The sequence below is a fragment of the Furipterus horrens genome, unplaced genomic scaffold (genome assembly GCF_987537825.1).
Source record: "Furipterus horrens unplaced genomic scaffold, mFurHor1.1.pri manual_scaffold_7, whole genome shotgun sequence".
In the NCBI taxonomy this organism is placed as follows: Eukaryota; Metazoa; Chordata; class Mammalia; order Chiroptera; family Furipteridae; genus Furipterus; species Furipterus horrens.
Window position 1 is genome coordinate 47,024,527 of NW_028327177.1, and position 22,638 is coordinate 47,047,164.

The following is a 22,638-nucleotide window of genomic DNA, read 5'->3' on the forward strand; positions in this document are numbered from 1 at the left end:
TAAGCTCAGAAACTTCCTCAGCCTTTATTTTTGATGTATGACTTCTCTGCATTCTATTTCTGGTTAGTAATATACTTACTATACAGTATGGCATTTATTTTTTTGTGTATTTGATACCTGCACAGACTACATTTTATTGAAAGCAAGGATCGCGCTCTCTCATGACTAAATCACCAATACTCAGCAAAATTTCTGCCATGGAGTAACCCTCAATCAATACTTACCAAACAGTTGATAGCTCCACCTCCCCCACAGCACCCTTACAGTGTTGAAGAGGCCCAAGATAAACAAGTATGATCTACTGTAACCTCGATTTGTGTTGGTTGTTATGTTTCTACAGCATTTTGGTATTATTCAACTGTAGCATTAAAGAGCAATCATTTAGAATATGAGTCATCCATGAAAAAATGCCTGTAGCATAACTATATTCAAGTTCCCTTTGTTCCCATTACTAAATAACAAGGAACGTTACCCACTTTCATTAAGCTTCCCACCACAGGAATAAAAAATATCACAACAGCCTTCAACATGACTCCTAAAGAATCCTGCAGGCCACAGCAAGGCCAAACCAAGGAAAAACACTGTGTTTTGGAAGCTCCCTGTTCTTAGAGCCTGAGGCATAAGACTGAATTCTGCAAAAAAACAACAACAAAAAAAAATTGAAAACAGAGAAACATTTTTTTATTTCATCTGTCACCACTCACATTTCAACCTGTGCCCAAATAAATTAAATCAGTATAAATTAAATAAATATAACAACACTAATAACCTATTCACAGGCCCTGGAAAAGTCTGTTTCAAGGAACACAGGTGATATATATGTGGAATATAAACTACATATAAAATATAAACAAATATTTGTGAAATTGATTAGGCAAATGATTTAAGTTAATTAAAACCTAAACTAGCTGTCCTTACAATAAATCAATAAAATGATTCTTTTAATCTTTAGATGGAAGATAAATAAGGGAAAGTGTCCCCTTTTAAAATTGTAAACATTTGGGAATCAGAGAGAGAGAAATTTCCTCTTCAGCTTTCATAGGGGTAAGTACTGCTTAAATATAAATTGAAAATAATTCAGTGGGTTTTCAATTGTATCATTATTAAGGTGAGACTATATATATATATATATATATGGAAAGTTTTAGCCCAAAATGGTCATTTTAAAATTTTAAAAAACTCAGAGTAGAAGCATGTATGTATCCTGCATAGAGGTGACATGCAAACACTGGATCCACGGCTGGAGGCAGGAAGGGGGTGCTGGTTAAATCTTATCTACGTTGCCTCCTACTGGTGGACTCCTCGGTCGTTCATGAGTATCTGAGCCCCATAAATAAAACATTATAAGAGTACAGCATTATTTCACAATGCTTTGTAACTTATATTAAAGCTGTACTCACCTGGGGTGCAAGTCTCCTTTGCAAAGGAGCCCTTATTTTGTGTCAATACTATTTTTACTCAAAGTAGTGTTATAACTGCTTTATTGTACTGACCCCTAAAACACAGACATAGAAAAACTATCATTTTCTCACTTTTTTACAAGTTCCCCCAAATTTTTAGTATTCAATTATAACTGAATTTCCTTAAAAAATATATTTTTTTTTAGGTACCAGACCCAGAGACAATTAAATACTAAATGAAAATAACCTGTAAAATATCCAATGAAATTATTGCCCCAAAATTTTGAGTCTACAAGTATTCTGGGCATAACCAAATGTAGAGTCTGGAAAAGAACAAGTTTTTAATTCCAAATATCTAATAGGTCAACTAAACATATTAAAGCTACATATAGTATATAGAACATTGAAGATTTCAGCTTTTTAGGTTTTCTTGCTTTAGGAAGGAGAAATAATGTTTTTCTCTTCTTTGCTAAATTTGTTAATTTCAGATCAATATATCAATGACGTTTTAGAATACAGGAAAAACTGCATGCACAAGACTAATGAATAAACAGCAACGTCTTGCTTTACAGAACACATAACCATCAGGTTTTGAGACCTTATCATCCTTTCATCTTCTCTCTTACCTGAAGATTGAAAGAGAGTGTCCCTATTCCTGTTCACCAATGGCCACGTGCTGATCCTTGTCATCAACAAGCTGCACTAAGAATTTGAAGAATTTAGCCCCAACACAGCCACGTGAGACTTCAGCAACTTCCAGCTCAGTTTTTCAGATGAAAGTATCATATTATTAATTTTTCTGTATCTTACAATGTTATGACATCTTATAAATCTCGATACTGGGGAGAGACTGTCCTCCCAACGCCAGCCAGTTCTTGGAGATAGCAAAGGGAGAGGCCAAGAGCTCATCATTCGTATGCAAACTAACTCCCAAATATTTCCTTTATCTAACACTCACACACCAAACTGATAAGTGCCCTGCCCTAATTCATTCCAGGGCCAGGTACCAAGCAACCAGAGACCATCCTTATAGCCCAAAGCATGTCAGAATTATTCGAAAGAGCCTATCTGAAATGTTTGCTCTACTCTGGCCTAGGCTTTCCCCTCACTGCTGCTTCTGCTCCTGAGCAGAGCTGGTGCTGCCCCTGTGGCCCTGCATGGTGCGATGTGGCATGTTCCCTTCTCTCAGGAAATGGACATGATAAATTCATCTTTCAATGGCATCAGCCTTGTGTCATCACTCAGTCACCTCTATAAATTAAAATCCTGGGGGAAGAATGAGACAAATATCAGAAGCAATGCATATGCAAACGTATTATTTTTCTGGGCTCTTTTGTATTTGTATTCTGCTGGGAAACAAGCCACACACACTTAATCAGAAAAGGACAAATGTGTATGCACAGATTTCTAAAAAAAAATTTAGAGCCTGTCAGCTTTGCTTAGCTTTTGGCTCTAAGAAAGCACTTAATTAGCCATCAATTTTATTTCAAGAGCTTTCATTAAAACTTGTCTGACTTGCCAGATGAGATATCTTTCAACGTGAAAATCTACAGCTTCCCGGTGGAATTACTGTAATAGCCAGCTGTTTGGGATCACGCTCTGATGAGCGGCTTCTGCACGCTTTCTCACTGAAGTGTAGTACAGGTTGTTGCTGTCCTCTACCCCATGATCTTAGAATAGGGTTTAAAGGCGACCTGAGCTTTAAATCATTCACATTCTTTAGGCTTTTGTGTAAGACCTAGCAGGCCCTCTGCTGGCAGCAATACTTGATTGTACTTGACCAAACAGATATTGTCTATGGCACTGGTTCTTAACCTTCACTGTACAACAGAATCTTCTAGGGAGTTTTCTAGAAATACTGATGAACATGTTTCCCTCCAAGATGTTTCGTTTCAGTTCACTAAAATTCAAACATTGAGATACTTAAAAATTCCCAGAGAGTTGAAAATAATCATCTGTATGAAAAAGCAGTGTGGTTTAGTGAACAAATTAGGAATGTAGATCCACTATAGCATCTACCTGCTAAGAGGTTCTGAATAAGTCACTGCAATCATTTATCTGCATAAGACTCACTTGTTTGGTTCTATTTTGTGGAGCTTCCAATGAGCAAGTTTCAAAGAAATGAGATTAAGAATAAAAAGAAAAGTATAGATGGGATTGTATTGATTATGGGAGAGTAAATCATTGTTGTTAGCCAAGTAAAGTTTGCTGCTCTGTTAGAATAGTTTGCTTAGAATTAGAGAAAATAACCTGGACAAATCCATTAGTGTTTGTGGACAAAAGAAACAGGCTCATGATGTATAACTCCATCCTCATTTATTTACAATTCTTCAAATCTTTGTATAAGCTCCTTGATCCCATATGAGGTCTGTCTAGAAGGCATCCAGCCATGTAATATGAAAAATAGAGATATTTATTGAAGAAGATACAAGATACAAGAAACATTGTACACAGGACAATGATGCCTCAGACACTTTCAAAGTAGGCACCTTGGGACCTCACACAGTTCTCCCAATCACCATCAGCTCCTCCATTATATTTTTCTGAATCTCATCGATGGTCTGAACTCTCTTCCCTTTCAAAGGTAATTTTAGTTTTGAGAAAAGCAAGAAGTCACTGGGCACCATATTTGGTCTGTAGGGTGGCTAAATCACCTGGGTGATTTGGTGTTTTCTCAAAAACTCTGCACAAGACGTGATACATGAGTGGGCGGGTTGTCATGATGAAGCTTCCAATCACCAGTTGCCCACAGCTGCAGTCTTCTGAATCATCCAATTAGTTTCTATGGAGACATGTTCAAGCTTAATGCAAAATTTGATGCAGATTTGTTACTCTCCTTGCTCAGTCATTTTGAATGTGATGGCCACACAGTACACATGCTCACACAACGGTGTCTATTGCCCCCACTGACTAGTATAGTGAAGTCATCATTGTTCACACATACTCATTCCAGTTCACTCTCCTTGGCTGCAAGTTTACACCGATGTCACATAAATCATTCTCATTATGTTAACAATGGCCAGACTTTTTCCAGACAGACCTTGTAGATGGCAGTCAAATAAAGCTCTTTGGAGTGAACCATGGATATTCACAAAGAAAAATGTCCTTATCACTCTATTTTTGTTTTAAGAAATATATAGTTAAAATGCTTTGGAATTCTTCTTGGTTTTATTTTTATTTTTTATTAGAAAAAGGATGGATAAGAGAGAACCAAGATGGTGAAGTAGGTGGAAGTTGCACTCACTTCCTCCCATGACAACATCAAAATTACAACTAAATTACAGACCAAACAACCTGGATAATCATTTGAAGACTAGGTGAACAGAAATTCTATAACTAAGGACATACGGAAGAAACCACACCAAGACTGGCAAGAGGGGCAAAGATGCAAAACGGGCTGGCCCCACAACCAAGTGTGGCAGTTGAGAAACTGGAGGGATAACGCAGCTGTAGAAGTCCCCCCTGAGAAGTGAACTGTCTCAACTGCATGCTGGGCTCCCCAGACTGAAGCACCGGTGCCAGGAAGGGGAGACCACATAGCATCTGACTATGAAAATCAATGAAGGTTCCATCCACCTGGGTGAGATGGAAGGCTGCTAGACCCAAGCATCCCCTATAAAGGGATGGGGCAGAAAATCTTACTTGCAAGCACTCACCCTGGGCTCTGGTGGAGGATGGCAGCTTAGAAAGTGCCAAAGTTATACAGGGTAAGACTGGGCTGTGTGGCTTTGGAGAGAGGGCTGGAGGGACAGTGACCAGTGTCCCTGTGTTAAGTCCTCTCCTGCACCCCTCATAAATGTCATATTTCCTGGGTGAACCACTCCACCCTTATGGAATTTGCCTGGACAACTGCATTAGCTCCACCTTGGCAACTCCCTGAAGCCACGCCCTGCCAAACTTGTGGATGGCTGTGAGCTCTGCCAACAGTGGCCAGCCTGGGCCTGTGTTGCAGTCTTCCTTGAGAAACTCTCCAGGAATCCCAGACAAGCTGCAGGAATGCCAGAGATACACAGTCAGAAGCTCAGTTTTGTGGCTTTAAGACAAGGACCATTTTACCCATGTGCCCAACTGCCACCACCTTTCCTGTGTGGGGCCTTGCCAGCCATGGGACATTAATTGGGGAGCTACACTATCTTCCTGCAGATGACTCCCTGAGACCCCACCCTACCCAGCTCAAGCCTGACTGAGGGCTCTGCCAGTAGCAAGCAGCCTGGGCCTGAATTACAATCTTTCTTAAAAAACAGCAAGTTCCCAGCAGGCTCAGAAGATGCTAAAGACACAGAGGGAGAGGCTGCGTTGTGTGGTTTTAGATCGAGAGCCATCTTCCCCTGTGTCCAGTGGCACCAGCCATCCCTTCACATGGCCAGATCTTTATCAGCTCTAACAGGATGAGCTCTACTGGCTCCACCTTGATAACTCCCTGAGACCTTGCCCCACTGAAAAGGTCCACAGGCCCTAGGAGAGTTGCAACTGGCCTCAGTGCACCCTGAGACTTTTGCTGAGTATCCTTGGACCCAGCACTGGCATCAAGTTTGAATCTGTATTAACCTGTTGAGCCCCACTCACCCTTACCTGGTGACTGCCTGAGACCCTACCTCTTGCAACTCGCCAATTGCTTGAGGCTCTTTCATGGGACTGAGCCTAACAAGGAGCTGGCAGTCAGTGGCAACTCTCAGGGTGCCTTAGGGTTATGATGACCTGCCTCAGGTGCGTTCCGGTGGCAGCTGGCATCAATATGCAGCTTGGCCCCTCCCACATGCACCCATGCTCAGCAAAGGCAGCTACCTACTGTGGATTGTTTTGAGGCGCCTAACAGGTATCCTGGAGCCAGTCACCAGCAGCATCTGACATTGACTTGTACCAGATTCATTCCCAAGAGGCCCCAGAACCAACATACCAGGTGACTGGCTTCAGGGCACAACAGAGCAAGACCCAGTTAGCTCCACAAGCAGCATAACTAAAGGGACGTCTTGGCAGGCAGCAGTCCCTGCTGGGGCACATTCTGCTCTGTGAGGCCAGCACCCATACAGCAGCTTATATGCTGTTGTCATGGTGTTTGTTACTAGGTTATCAGGTGATCAATGGGATCTTTTATTTTTAAAGCCAAATAATAGGGTTCATGTATAGAAATCTAAGAATCATGGGAATTATGTAGTCTGGCTCCACTGATGCTTCTTAAATATTTATAATTTTAAGATTAATTTCTAAATAAAAATATATTATCAATTGTCAAATAATACTACATAGAGGAAAACAAAGAAGAAAGCCATTTAACTAGCCATAAAAAATAGCTAATATTTACTGAGCACTTTTCCTTATACTTAGACCTAAGTTAGGAACTTTAGAAAAATTATCTAGTTTAATGAAAATTACAGAGTGATTTTTAAGATCTCTTCTTGAGTATTTAAGCTCGCTTTTTTTTCTGTGTTGACCTATTATACATCAGTTAGACTGAGCTGAAAATCGAAATTTTCTTTTTAACTTCTTACTTAACTATGAGCTGTTATAAACTAGAATCTCTCTCAGATCTCTTACATTAATCTGCATTAATCTGAACTCTTCCCTGGGAGATCTGTACCCTGCTCAGCTCCATTTTCACTTGCTAGAGTAACATTTTATCTTCACTTTTTAGTCCTCCTTTGCCTTTTATTGCTACGGACATGTTATGGTGATAAAGAACAGTCGACCTCTAGAAACATGGACAGAAACAAATTTAGGACTCTTTTGTTGAAGACCTAATCATCCTTTGAGAAATTTACTACTACCCAATTTAATTAGTTACTGCTTAGCTTACTTCTGAGAGCATATTACTCCACAACTTTAAACTTCCCATATAATGGAATACACAGATTAAATGTTAAGTAAATACATGAGTCATACACAAAATTTGTTAGTAAATGTCATTGCTAAATAGTTGGTTTGAACTGAAAGAAAATAATAGGGAATGTGTAGGGAAGAGATGATTCTAGAATATTCAAAACACAGAGGCACAGAGAACTTAAATGTTCTTGTTTGGTATAGTCATATAGTCATATGAATAACAAGTCAAACAAGAATGAAATAGACTGTATTTCTTCTCCAGAAAGTTCTAGCAGGAGAAAAATAAGCAAGAGCCTAGAGTAGGCTGTTGAGAAAAGACAGAAAAGTTGAAAGAAACATAAATAATTTTTACAAAATGATTTTTCCCCCTGTGTTTTGGCATATGCTTGACACTCTTCTGATTTAATTTTACTATCAAAATGGCACTTGTTCCAGCATGGACCTGCATGATAATTAGGAAAACACAAGGTACTCTCAGGTGAAAACTATCATTTGCTCTTTGTTAGCCAACAGTATAATGTTCAGAAAATGTCAGCTTAGTTAAATGACATGGATTATGTTCATTCAACTAAAAAGAATAAGGTTAATGGGCATAATTTTATAAAACAGAACAGAACTGTCAGTGAAGCACTGTATAATGCTTGGTATTGTACCACAATAGCAAAACAATACATGATGGCTTGAAAAAAAAAAAAAAGTACCTCCTAGACCTTTTCATTCAAAGTGCGGAACAGCACCATCAGCATCAGCTCAGTATCACCCGCGCGTGTTAAATGCAGACCTCCTGCATTTGAATTTGCATTTTAACAAGATGTCCAGCTGTTTCTTAGTATGCCAGACTTTGAGGAGCACTGATTTCAAATACTCTGTCTACTTAAAGGGAGTGAAAAGTGAAAGGCATGGAGGGGGAAAGAACCCCCTTTTAACTACCTTCTTCTCCTTTTAAATTGGTAACTTCTTCAGAATAGAAACCCGTCTTATTTATCTTTGTACCACTTATACCTAAGAGTATCTGGTTTATAATAAGCAATCAAATGTTTGCTGAATGAATGTGTTTATTAACAATACTCTTTTGAACAGCTTTCAGGTATAGGCAAGCTTAGAGAGATGCTGACAGAGACATTGTTTAAACACTTTTATCCTTAGGCCTCAAACACTTCTGTTACGGTAAATTATCTGCACATAGTGTTAAAAATCGACCTTTTTGTTTATTTCCGTAATAATGTGTTAGAGTGCTAAATACTCTGACTCTTGCTCATAGCAACCATTTCCTCAAGTGTTTTATCATATTTTAGCATAAGCTGATCTTCAGAAGAGGTTTGTCTATTAAATTCTCATTCAGTCAAGACAACAGGAGCAGTTTTGCGTTTTCTTCTGCCTGGTTCTCCAGGAGCGTCCCTGGTAAAGGAATATTTTAATGTTGATTTCTCAGCTTGACATTTCTCACTCCATGTAGAGGTTATAGATATCCATTGTTGGAACTTTTGGAGAGTAACTTTTTCAGACTATCTCAGAAAAAATAACATTTTCCCTGAGTTGGTGAACAATTTTTCTAACTACTGAAGCATGGCCTTCAGCAAAAGTACAATATCTAAAGTCTCCTGTGGGCATGAAAGTATTGATGCCAAGCTCTTTTCTAGTCTAATAATCCTCCATCAGTCTCGGTGGCTTTAGGTTGAGTTCTAAATGCCCATGTTTTTTATTTATCTTGCTAATTTCCTTAAGCATATCGATAATTATTTGTTATAAGTTATCAAAATTCTGTTTTGTGCATTAGATGTAGTTCACTTAATTGTTTCTGTTTTTAGTGTTTGTATTCGTCTGATGTTTAGATATTTTAGTTCATGAGCCTAGGTTTTGAGGTATGCATCAGCTACTCTGACAGGCGAAGTTTTTTCTGCAAGGGCAGGAGGCCAGACCCAGTCTGTATCTCTCCCAGTGACTTTAAGGGGTGAGGAGAAGATGAGTGAGGGGATGCATGAGTACTCAAGGAGACCCATGCACCAGAGAAGCCATTCCTATGTGTGGCCATTCCACAGACGATGCATTAGGAGGAAAGATTGCGAGGAAATTGTCTCCTAGATTTTAATCCGTTCTCCCTGTCCCTCATGGTTTGGAGAGAGAGGTTGGAGGAGTCAATGCCTGATGTGGCTGGCCTTCCATTCTGGGGCTTTGCACTGCCCTGCTATTACTCTGAGAACAGCAGAGTCTGCCATTCTGTGCATAACCTCTGTCCTGAGGCAGGGAAGAAATAATTGCTTCAAGACAACTAAGGAAGAGGCCAGAGTATTGAGTAAAGCTTTATCCTAAACTTGCCTTCCATTGCTGCCTCTGGCAGTCTGCCCAACGCTCAGCTGCCCATCCAAACACAAGTCCAGACTGACCTCACCTTTCCTTTTTTTTTTTAATCATCTTGTCTTTCCTTTCTATTGTTTCCTCAGGTGTGACTTTGGAACAGAGAACCAGCAGCCCATGTTTATGTGATATCTGATAGAAATATGTAATCTAGCTTATTATTCTTTATTTCTGACACTTGGGTGACTCCTACTATCATATTTCAGCTGTATATTAAAAGTCATTATTACATTTTATGCAACATTTTAGGGGCTTTAAGACACAAGGGCTTGGGGATTCGCCTAATAGTGAAAATTATCAAAACCAAAAGTCACTTTAATCTTTCAAATCTGTGATTCACATCTTTTCATGTATGTGACTTGGCTACTTGTCTCCCACTCTTTGCCATGTTTTACATGAGATAGTCCTAAAGTCAACATAATATGGCTTGGGTAATATTATATGTTTTATAGTGAAGCCTATGATCATTGAAATAAGAAGGAATGTGGCAAAAAAATTAAGAACCTTTGTCTCAACATGATGAGGGCATAAACAGAGTGTCTTTTGTGAGGGAGTGATATGGTTATTGTTAAAAGTGTGGGCTTTAACGTCAAAATTTTAAGTTAGGTCATGTACAGGCTCAGTCACCCATTAAAACTACATAAATTTGAGCTAGATTCTTAATCTCTCTAGACTTTAGTTTCTGCACTGAAAGTGGTTAATAATTGTATCTACCACATTCATTGATATTAGGATTAAATTCTATATTAGATATTTAGCACAAGTAAGTATCTAATTAAAAGCTATCATTATTTTTATTTTGCCTGTCTTTCTGGCTTGAAAATATTTAAAAAGATGAATCAAGGTGGTGGGCAAGTACCTTTTGTTTTACCCTATAAAGCCTTATCTACTTCCATGCCCTGCATTTGTATTTATATTTGAAGACTGACAAACCTCATAGACTAGTAGATATCCAAGTATTATTTAAGTGCAAACTCTCAGTTTCCTTGTTGAGTCTAATTGGTCTTCACTACAATTTGCAGCTTCTATAATATGTAATAACTTACATTAGCCAGAAGGACTTTAAAGCTATCTAAATATATTGCCTTTATTTAGTATGATATTTTGGAATTAAGACTCATATTTTTTAGGTTTAGTGATACCTTATATATCTCACAGATTTCATATTAGAAACACAAGAAATAACATGTGAATACTGACTGAAATTGTAAAAGAATGTGTAAATATTAGTTATTATAACATCCATGTTAAATAACATAAAAAACACAGAATTCTGTCTTTGCTATTTTATATATAATTATACATATGTGTGTATTTTATGTTCAAAACAACATATATTTATTCTCTTACCGTTCTGAAGGGTAGAAGTCTGAATTCAATTTCACTGGGCTAAAATCTAAATATATTTTTGTGTCTATATTAAGATTTAAGATAGAAATTCATATATTATTGAATGGGGATAAATTTGAGTAACTGCTCTTGTTTAATAATTGGTGAATTTTTAATTAATATTTTTGCACTTTGTATAAATTTTTAAACATTATTTGACAAATCTTTAAGTAATTCATTTAGATTTTTAGGAAGGTTTAGGGGATTGTCATCTCATTAAGATGGAAGAACAGAGACTGGATTCCCATTTCTGTCTTAAGCAACTAAAAATCTGTATTGAATGTATGAAATCAATACTTTTTAGAAATTAAAAAACAGAGAGCTCAGGACAGTAACCCTAAAAGAGGGAAATAAATGAATTAAACTTTCCAGTCATTTTTGTTTTCTGCCTGTGAGCATTCAGTGAATCGTGACAGGGGAAGCAGTAAGAAGGAACAGGGCTAGGACTAGGATGAGGTGAGTGAGTTGCAGAGTGCATATCTGAGGAGACACTCACAGGGTCTTGCAAGTACAGAGCTGACCCTGAGCAAGAAGAGTACGGAGACCTTCCTGAGGTGGAGAGATAGTAAGCAAATATTAGGGAGGCTCAAGTGACAGGAATTTGCATAGAGTCCCAAAGTAAAAGAAAATATGCAAAAACAGTTCTAAATATATTTATTATTTCCTAGAGTTATTGACTGATTACCAAGTTTCACTTGTATCCGGTGAGACTCCAAAATAGTGAGAAATGAAACATTACCATAGATTCCAGAGCAATAGGATGTTTGAGTTCCAACCAACCAGCACAAAGCAACCTCAGTGAACAGCTAGAATTTCAGAACAGACCCAAGACATGCCATTACTTTTGAGAAGAACCAAACTACATAGTTTTAAAGTAAAGGGTGGTTCAGACTTACCCTAACAAGTTTAAAAATGAGCTTCAAAGGGATCAAGGGGATCAAGTTTATCTGCATCTAAGCTATCTGCCAGAACAAAACTTAATAATCTTTAAAGGAAGTTAAGAGGACTAAACACACAATAATATAATATTAACACTAATAAGCATCCAATTAAAATTACTGAACTTGTGAAGAAGCAGAAAAATTTGACATATAAGGAGGAGAAAATTCAGCCAATGAAATCCGATCAAGAATGACAGACATAATGAAATTAACAAAGTTTTTTAAAGAGCTATTAAAAATATATTCAAATACTTAAAGGAAAACATTAAAATAATAACAAAAAAATAATTTCATTAAAGATAACTGAAATCAAAAGGCAATGTTTTATTGTTTATTTTTTAAGTATATTTTATTGATTATGTTGTTACAGTAGTCTCAATATCTTTCCCTTTGTTCCCCTCTGCCCAGTACCGCGCTTCCCTCCAGCAATCTCACCCCCCTCAGTTCATGTCGATGGGTCATGCATATAAGTTCTTTGGCTTCACCTTTTTCTATATTATTCTTAACTTTCCCCTGTCTATTTTGTACCAACCAATTATGCTTCTTAATCCCTGCACCATTTCCCCATTTCTCACCCTTCCCCCTCCCAGCTGATAACCCTCCAAATGATCCCCATACCTATGATTCTGTTCCTATTCTGATTTGCTCAGTTGGATTTTGTTTTTATTTTTTAGATTCAGTTGTTGATAGTTGTGAGTTTGTTGTCATTTTAACGTTCATAATTTTGATCTTTTTTTTAAGTAAGTCTCTTTGACATTTCATATAATAATAGCTTGGTGATGATGAGCTCCTTTAGCTTCACCTTGTCTGGGAAGCACTTTATCTGCCCTTCCTTTCTAAGTGATAGCTTTGCTGGATAGAGTAATCTTGGTTGTGGGTCCTTGCTTTTCATCACATTGAATACTTCTTGCCAGTCCCTTTTTGCCTGCAACGTTTCTTTTGAGAAATCAGATGATAGTCTTATACGCACCCCTTTGTAGGTAACTCTCTGCTTTTCTCTTGCTGCTTTTAAGATTCTCTCTTTATCTTGAACTGTTGGCATTTTAATTATGATGTGTCTTGGTGTGGTCCTCTTAGGGTCTAGCTTGTTTGGGCCTCTCTGTGCTTCTTGGACTTGTGTGTCTATTTCCTTCACCAAATTTGGGGAGTTTTCTTTCATTATTTTCTCACATAAGTTTTCAATTTCTTGCTCTTCCTCTTCTCCTTCTGGCACTCCTATGATTCGGATGTTGGCATGTTGAAAGTTATCCCAGAGGTTTCTAAACCTCTTCTCATTTTTTTCAATTCTTGTTTCCTCATTCTATACTGGTTGTCTGTTGTTTTCCTCCTTAGGTTCCAAATCATTCATTTGAACCCCAGTTTTCCTTCCCTTCACCATTGTTTTTGTGTGGATTTTCCTTTGTTTCATTTAGCATAGCCTTCACTTCTTTCCTTATGCATTTGCCATATTTAAGAATATCTGTCAAGCCTGTGAACATCACCAGTGTTTTGAACTCTGCATCTGTTAGATTAGCTATCTCCTCATTTGTTAGGTTAGCTATCTCCTCGTACCTTAGTTTTCCCACTGGAACCTTGATCGGTTTCCTCTTTTGGGCCATACTTCTCTGGCTCCTCATCTTGACAGGCTCCTGTGTTTGTTTGCCTCTGTGTCTTAGGTAGAGCTGTCACACCTGTTACGTTATAAGGGGAAGAGCTTTAGGTATTCATCAGTACAGGGCAACCCATTTCACCACGTTGTGGCACTGTACATGGGGGAGGGGTCTAAGAGGGAACAATGACACTTGCTCAACACTTCTCCCACTTTGTATGGGACTGGGACCTCTCTAGCTATTGCCCTGGCTGTCGTTCCCAGGGTAGTTGGGTCTGCAGACATTCTAGCACTGTGGGGCCCTTTAAACAAGTGGACTCTGCTGAGAGACTGGAAGTTTATTCCTCCACCCCATCCCCCACTGGTTTGCACAGTCAAAAGCAATGAGGCTTTATTTTCCCCAGCACTGGGACCGTGAGCTGCGGGGTCTGGTCTGGTGCTGGGAGCGCTCCTAACTTTTTAAAATGTATGACTGTTTTCTGCTGGCCTGCCTTGCCTTTGCTTCTGCTATCACCACATCACGTCCTCTCCACCCCGGCTCCACCCCTCCTACCTGTCTTGATGAGTATTCTTCTTTACATCTTTGTTTGTTGGACTTCCATGCAGCTTGATTTTCTGGAACTTCTGGTTGTCTCTAGTTTTGAGGTAGTTATATTTTTTCTTAGTTGTGGAGGGAGACACAGCATGTCTGTCTAGGCCTCCATCTTGGCTGGAAGTCCAGGCAGTGTTTTCTGACTGCATCAGATTCAAATTAAAAATCAATAACTAAAAGAAAAACAGAATATCTCCCAATACCAGGAAGTTTTTTTTTTTTTTAGTTGTTAACAATACTCAAGTCAAAGAATTAGTCACATGACACATTAAAAATATTTCAAATTGAATGATGAAGAAAGCACAATATATTAAAATTTGTGAGATGCATGTAAGGCAGAATGTAAACAAAAATTTGTAGTTTTTAATAATTATATTAGAGAAAAAGATTACCATTAATAAACTAAGTTTCCACCTTCAAAAATAGAGGAAACTACATCAAATTAAATTTTAAAAATAAGTAGAAGTCTTTAAATGTTAAAAATGGAAAAAAATGAGTTTTTTAAACTTCTTCCAAAAATAGAAGTGTACATTTTAAAACACATTCTATGGCTTTACCTACCATGACTTTGATAACAATATTGAACAAAGCCATTTTTAAAAAGAAAACTATACACTAAAATCCCTGATAGCATAAACACAAAATCCCTCACCAAAATGTTGACACACAGATTACAGCATTGTATAAATATGAGCTATTATAACCAAATAAGATTTTCCAAAGGAAGACAAGGTTGGTATAATGTCTGAAAATTCAATATAATGCATCTATTAACAGAGTGTACAAGAAAATTATATGATCATCTCAATAAATAAAGAAAATGCATTTGACAAAATTTAATATCTACTTATGTTAAAAACTTTTTTATTATTGTTTATTCTATTACTGTTGTCCCAATTTTCTCCCCTTTGCCCTCTTCTACCCAGCCACCCCTCTCCTCTGCTCCCACAGTCAATCCACACAAAACTTTCCAAAAACTAGACATAGAAGCAAACTTCCTCAAGTTGATTAAAAGTATATATGAAAAATGTAGAGCTAATAAGATACTTAGTGGTAAGATACTAAGTTCTTAGTGGTAAGAACACTTTTCCCTTAAGACTAGAAGCTAAACAGCAATGTCCACTAAATACTTCTAATCAGTATTGTCCTGGAGGTCCTATGCAGTTAAATATGGCAAAGAGAACAAGTGAAAAACAGATGAATTAGATAAAAATAAAAATTATTAGCATATAACATAATTGTGTATGTAAAAATATGCTAAAGAACAAAAGAAACCTATATTTAATAAGTTAATTTAGCAACTTTGCAGAAACAACATCACTACACAAAGAAAAAGTCAAATGCATATAATGGAAACCATTGGGAAAAGAATTTAAGATATAATTTGTAATAGCATCAAAAACGTAAAATACATATACATAACAAAATATGCCAAAAATCTGCATGCTAAAACCTACAAAAATTTCTATGAGAAATTAGACAAGTAAGTGGAGAGATGCATCATGTTCACTGATTAAATGTCTCAGCATTGCTAAGATGTTAATTTTTCCCAATTGATTCATAGGTTTCAATGTAATTCCAAACTTTCAACAGGCTATTCTTGTACAAATTGATAAGTTGGTTTTTAAAACTGAATATGAAAAGGATTAAAAAGAATAAAATAATATTAAAGAAGCAAAATCAATCAATAAAATACCAAAGTTGTAGAATTCTAATTACTTGATTGCAAGGCTTTCTGTAGAGCCACAATAATAAAGACTGTGTGATGTAGGCACAGTGACAAACATCTAGATCAACAAACCAGAATAGGTGTATACATTATGTAGTGAATAAAATTTTTATAAAGATGCCAAGATAATTTAATGGGAGAAAAAATCTTTCAATTTAATTTCTATTGAGCAATGTATATTGAACATGTATTTAAGCTTATACCAAGAAATCCAGTTTATACTTTTTAAAAGCTTTATAGCTTTCTAGAGACTGTATGGACCCCAATTTGTTCAACCATTCCCATATTGATAGACATTCAGATTTTTTTAAATTTTCTCTATTAGTAAGGGTGCCTGAATAGTGCCAAGTTTGTCATACATGTTCAACAAATATTTGTAAATCAAAGAATGAATGCTCAGGTAAACATCTTTGTATTAAACCCATAGGAAATGAGCACTTCAGAAAAAATTCTATATCTTCTCCACTCCCTTCTATTCTTGGTTTTACTTAACTAAGTCATAGTTATTTATCAGTGAAAACAGTGATTTTAATTTTTTTTACTTCAGCACCAAATCATAAGTGGAATGTCAATGTTTAAAATAGAAGAAAGCAGAGCTGCTCTGGCTGAATTAGAGTACCACCCTTTGTAGTAACTCCAGAGACATCTCTATGTACTTCTGCAGAAAAGAATTTGAAGCACATTGATCTATAACTCAGTTACTTATGCTCACACTCCTATTACTACTTACAGCACCTCCTTCAGTGACCTCAACAAAACGCTACACTTAACATTTTTTCCAAAATTAATTACATGGAACAACAAGGTAAAGTATTATACTTTTTTATTCTAAATTCTCACTCAACTGTAAATATTTACATGGTATTTCTGGTGCTCATACATTACATCTTCCATTTTAGAAATTAGTAGCAACAGTCCATAATAATAAGGACCAAAGCTCTAGTAAATCAGTGAATTTACTAGAAGCATTTTTGTTAAAAAATATTTTATAGCCAATGCATGAGGTAAAAACTATTAAAATTACTTCAAGTTCAGGCATTGGCTTCAGAAATATTGTTTCAAATAGAACAAAATTGACAGTTTAAATGTATACAAAATTTGAAAATATTTGTGTCTGTCCCTGCATTACATAAATATATAACATTTAAAGTCGTTTTCCAAAGAAACCCAAAATACTAATTTTTTGTTTGTTTTTTAGACAGAGGAGAAGCAGAGGAAAAAACGAGGGAGAGAAACATCTATCTGTTGCCTCCCATATGTGCTCAATGGAGGACCAAACCCACAACCCAGGCAAGAACACTGGCTGGGAATCAAACCAACAACCTTTTGTTTTGCAGGATGATGCCCAACCAACTGAGCCAGAATGATCAGGGCCAAAACACTAACTTGAAAAGACATATGCACCTCTGTGTTCACTGAAGCATTATTCAAAATAGCCAAGACAGTGAGAGATACAACCTAAGTATCCACCAACAGATGAATTGATAAAGATACAATAAAATATGACTCAGCCATATATAAAAAATGCAGTCTTAACATTTGAGACAATGTGGATGGAACTAGTGGGTATTATGCCAAGTGAAATAAGACTAAGACAAATACCATGTGATTTCACTTATATGTAGATTTTAAAAAACAAAATAAATAAACAAAATAGAAATGAACTCATTCAAAATAGATACAGAGAATAAATTTATGGTCGCCAGATGGAAGGAGTTTTGGGGAATGAGTGAAAAAAGGGGAATGGATTAAGATAATATTTTAATAACTGTATATGTTGTTAGATGGGTACTAGACATATTGAGATGATCACTTGGTAAGTTACATAAATGTCTAATCCCTATGTTGTACACCTGAAGCTAATATAATATTATGTGTCAACTGTTACTGAAAAAAAAATGAATTAAAATTGTTTTTTTAAATGTTTCCTTGACCCACTTTTTACAGATGTATCCCATTTTCCTGCTCAATTGCAACTATCTGGCAGGTTCTACAAAATTAGACAGGATCATTATATTTTGCACACTCTTATTAGCAAATCTGCTGTGGGTTCAAAAAGCAAAAAAAGAAAAGAAAAAAGAAAAAAATTATTTAACTAGTCATGATTCTCATCTAGCAGGACACATAATACAAGAACTTTCATGGGAAATCCATTTAGGAAATTTGTTAATATTTATATTTAGATAAGAGTATAGTCATCGGAAGATAGAAAGTTTCTTTGCATTTCTATGAACTCTGGGAGTAAGAATATTTAAAGATTATATTAATTTACACTTTAGGTGGAAATTTAGGTTCTAACAATGTAGAAATTAGATTACAATAGCATTTTAAAGATCTGAAATTGAAATGGTGTAAAATGAAGTCACTTCTTTTGCTACCATTTCATTACTAATAGATTCAAATTTTATAAATTATTTCTTTCCTAATTCCCTAGAAGGCTAAGGATGACAGAAAATTGATATTTCTTTGATGAAAGTGGTGCCAAGAGTCTCACAGAGAGCAAAATGTATTATGTAAAGTGTTACATTTTCCATAAAAGTGAGATGATTTTTCTCTTTATTCAGAAAGCCTTCTGCAGCCCTTGTTCCTTGTTCATCCTGAGCTTGCCTATCACGGCTGAGGCTGAAATTCTAGAAACTAGCTTTCTATTCTCTTTTCAGGTGAGGATTTACTATCACCCTGTTTTGGCTAAGGAGGCCTGAAAAGAAATTCAATTTGGTGGGCATGGAGATAAGATTGTTCTTGGAAATATTTTCTTCCTGGATAACAGGGAGGTGAAACATAGCCTCAATTCACTTGGCCTATAAATTCATACAACCTATAGCTGAAAGTAATGATTTGAATAGAGCAAAGATATGTCTAATAGAAATCAGTGTAAAATACTTTTAATTATAGCATTTTAATGAAGAAGTTGTTGTTGTTGTTGAAATTATTACCAGCAATTACTAAGCTTAAGAAAATTTAAAAGTAAAGGAATACAGCGAACAATGTTGAGCTGTTATTTTTTGTAATTGTATTTTTTCATAACTCTTTCCTATTTCTCTGCTGTGAGTAGATTGTCATTATTAAAATATAAAGATCTTTGTAAATTTACAGGTCAGTATTTCTCTATGCCTAAATGCCTTTTATTTAGATTTTTAAAATGGTATGTGTGGGATGGGGATAAAGAAATATATTACAAAGAAAACCTGAACTGGTGTGAGATGGATTCTAGCACACTTGAATATCATCACCTAACTTTACTGAACTTCTGATGATGAATAGAACATAATTCTGGACATGCTGTGTGGTCTCTTACAATCTGAAATAAATGTCTTATTCACTACATTTCAAGATAAACACCTTTTAAAAGAAAATACTTCTTTTCTTAAAAGTGTTATAGAACCCCTTTTAATCTCAAAAGAAATTACCTAAAGAAGTGAAGAAAAAACCAATGCTCTTTGTGGTAATCTGTTTTTCTCCAGTAAATTAGATTACTTCATCAATTGAGTGCTTTATAGCTATATTTGATGGAAACAAGGCAGAAAGAATTCATGTAAATCCCATTTGTGTAAATTGCTGTTTCTATTGCTATCAGCTTATTAGCTGATAGGCTGCATACTTAATCTTTATTTGTATACCATTAATGTCAAAAAGAATTACATAGATGGAGGGAGAAAGGAGCACTTCCATATGTTTTCTAAGAAACAGATTTAGCTGAAAAAATAACGGCTAAGAACAATCAACTAATTCTGGACAATCAATATTAACATTAAAAATCATAGTTGGTCTAGCCTCTTATTTTTCAGTGTTTGTATTTCCCAAATTAAATTATGGAGACATTGATCAGTTGAAACAACTAAGGAACTTATGTGAATATGATATTTTTATAATACTCTCTGGAATATACATTTGTTTATGTGGGCTAATTAACAGAAATATGAGAGTTTTAAAGGTCAAATTGTGAACATTCAGAACTAAACCTGAAGGTCTGTACCTCATTTTCTGAGACAGGAGCAATTTATAGGGACGAAGTTTAGGGGAAGCAAAGTCTGAGTGAATACAATTAAATATTTTCTTTCTGCATCTACAGAAGTCCACAGGCAAGCTGACAATGTAGACATCTAAGTGGATAAACCTTCTAACATAAAATTACAGCTGTTTCAATCGATACACATCAAATTATTTTAGGATCTTTATGTTTTAATTAATTTTGTTCCTTAGATTTATCATCCTTGGGAAATATTTAAGATAGGTAGGAAGGTTTTGCTACACTAATGTCAATAACAGCATACATAAGAGGGGGAGGAAAATTATCTAATAGCCATTAAAAAAAAAAACTTGGCTAAACAAAGAAAAAATGGGTGGGAGAACCACATAATGGGATACTATAAAGACATTAAAAGTTATGAAAAATATAAATGACATGGAAATTTATTTGCAATACATTGTTAAGCATGCAAGCAGGTCACAAAACACTGTAAAATACTACGTTCTTTTACTGGGTTGATAGCTGTCTCTCCCACCTGGGGAAGTACTTCATTTTTCACATTATGTCTAGCACAATACCTGACATATAGTAGTTACTCAGTAAGTATTGGTTTATATATATATAATATATATATATTAGCTCAGTGGATTGAGCGTCGGCCTGCGAGCTAAGTGTCGCTGGTTCGATCTTCCAGTCAGGGTACATCAGAGAAGGAAAACTCTGACTCCAAAAAACCTCCGCTGCCTTGCGGCATACCTCTTCAGGGGAAAGGCTAAGGGAGTAAACCCTGACAGAAAATCTGGAGCCGGAGTCCCTAAGGCGGTTTGACGTTGTAGTCAACACCGGCAACTCCTGCGGCGCACCTGAAGCCAAGCTGTATTGACTCCGTCTTTCCCTTGGACCCTTCAGCTGCGAAGAGAGGGGGGGTCTGCTGCATGGGCAACAGCAGACCCTCCATATCACCCTGCCCAGGCTCTGTAGCTTCAGCGTCATCGCAAGATGTCGATTCAACACGGGAGGAGACAGATACGATGTCACTCCCGAGTCGGACTGCACAGCCATTCTCGGCGGTGCAGATAGACTCTTAAGAAGCTACACCATCGTCTCTCGAGACGGACGGCTGCCGATGATGTATAATATATCTGCCCTGGCTGGTTTGGCTTAGTGGATTGAGCGTCGGCCTGCGAGCTAAGTGTCGCTGGTTCGATCTTCCAGTCAGGGCACATCAGAGAAGGAAAACTCTGACTCCAAAAAACCTCCGCTGCCTTGCAGCATACCTCTTCAGGGGAAAGGCTAAGGGAGTAAACCCCGACAGAAAATCCGGAGCCGGAGTCCCTAAGGCGGTTTGACGTTGTAGTCAACACCGGCAACTCCTGCGGCGCACCTGAAGCCAAGCTGTATTGACTCCGTCTTTCCCTTGGACCCTTCAGCTGCGAAGAGAGGTGGGGGTCTGCTGCATGGGCAACAGCAGACCCTCCATATCACCCTGCCCAGGCTCTGTAGCTTCAGCTTCACTGGAGAGGACACTCCAGCGTCATCACAAGATGTCGATTCAACACGGGAGGAGACAGATACCGTGTCACTCCCGAGTCGGACTGCACAGCCATTCTCGGCGGTGCAGATAGACTCTTAAGAAGCTACACCATCGTCTCTCGAGACGGACGGCTGCCGACGACGACAGATGTATAATATATATACAATATATATGATTTTTAAGATTTATGATTACAAGTGAGATTAATGAGATCTATTTTATTTTTAATTTTTATGTTTTTAAATTTCTTTTTTCCAATAATTATGTATTACTTCTATAAACACTAAGCTATATTTATATGAATACACAGGTTTGCCATCCGAATATGTAGTTAGTTTTCCTCCTGTCATTTGGAACAACATATGTCACTTATTCACATGAGATGTAACATCTAATATTTCCATCAGGAAAAGAATGAACAGAGTAAAAATGAGTAGAATAACAATAGAGAACACACCTGCCAATAATCTTATGATATTTGTATTTGTTAAGCTCTTAAGTGAGCCCCGGAAGTCCCTGCTTTTATGTTTATGTTGGCAGAGGTGAGCCAGAAAAGTAAAGTGAGCTCTTATTTCCTCAGAAAGTTCTGGACAAGGTTTCCTCATTTGTATTGCCAACTACTATCTTTTCTCTGCTTTATTTAAAAATTTTAAATCCACTGTTGATTTATGACATTCATTGTAAATGTGGAATAATCATGTGATATATGCTCATTGCAACCACAGTCAGAATCAACATTTAGAACACATCATTTCCCAAATTTTTCCATGCTCCTGATGGGCTTTCTATACTTACAGGTTCATTTTACCAGTTCTAAAATCTTATGTAAATAAACTCATACAATATGTACTTTTTTGAATCTGATTTCTATTGTTCAACTAATATTTTGAAATTGCATTGTTACATATATTGATACTTCATAGCATTTTATTGCTGTGTAGTATTCTGTTGTGTGGATTTCCAGGAGTTTATGTAAATTCACAGTTAATGGGCCTTTTAGGTGTTTCCAGTTGGAAACTGTTACAAATAGTATTTCTATACAAATTTTGTGTGGGCATATTTTCTTTTTACTCATGTAAATATGAATATCTAAATGACCACTTGTTCAGTTGTATGGTAAGATATGTTTAGTTTTATAAGAAATGATCACTTCTCCAAAGTGATTTTAACATCTATATTCCCTCCAAAAAGAGGAATGTCCCATTGCTCTATATCCTTGCCAACATTTAATACTTTCTTGATGTTATACACAGTATATATAGTTGGTATATGCTGGCATCTCAATATGTTTTTCCTTTGTATCTATTGAGATACACATAT